Source organism: Phodopus roborovskii, unplaced genomic scaffold (assembly GCF_943737965.1).
Source record: "Phodopus roborovskii unplaced genomic scaffold, PHOROB, whole genome shotgun sequence".
Classification (NCBI taxonomy): Eukaryota; Metazoa; Chordata; class Mammalia; order Rodentia; family Cricetidae; genus Phodopus; species Phodopus roborovskii.
The window spans coordinates 5,632,275-5,632,879 of NW_026126409.1; the positions used below are offsets into that span (position 1 = coordinate 5,632,275).

Consider the following 605-nt stretch of genomic DNA (forward strand, 5'->3'; position numbering starts at 1 on the left):
CTTCTAGCCAGGAACCAGATTCTCTATGTTCAATGAAATTAATAAGTGGTGTCTTTAGCCCTAGAGTTTTATTATCAGGTAGTGGAAGGTAACCAACTGTCTTGGAAATATTCTGTAATATTTTTGGGGGGGAGCGTGTATATGGGATCCTTTTGGCCAATGATTCAAGAAGATATAAGCCATTGTGGGCACTGGCTGTTTTATTTTGGCATATGATACCAATTTGGTGTGCTTGCTTTGGCAGCACACATACTAAAATTGGAACGATACAGAGAAGACTAGCATGACCCTCATGCATGAATGATACACAAATCCATGAAGTGTTTCATATTTTTAAAAAGGTATCTATTGAGGACATTACCCCCCCACTCATTACACTGTGACTCTGTTTAAATTCCTTTTATAGGTATATACCAGAGGTTCTCATCTTGTAAGCCTCATCAGGATCAGTGAAAAATTTTTTCACCTGGGTCTCTTGTTAGATATCCTGCATATCAGATATTTATATTATCATGCACAACAATAACAACATTACAGTTATGAAGTTGTAATGAAAATAATTTTATGGTTGGGAGTCACCACAACATGAGGAATTGTATCAAAGG

The 605-nt window shown here is 36.7% G+C and overlaps 1 non-coding gene across 1 annotated transcript; it reads left to right on the forward strand.

Moving 5' to 3' along the window:
- The first annotated feature begins 228 nt into the window (after positions 1-228).
- On the forward strand, positions 229-335 carry LOC127220507 (U6 spliceosomal RNA). Its single transcript, XR_007834376.1, has one exon. It is a non-coding gene; the product is annotated as a U6 spliceosomal RNA (small nuclear RNA).
- Positions 336-605: the final 270 nt, after the last annotated feature.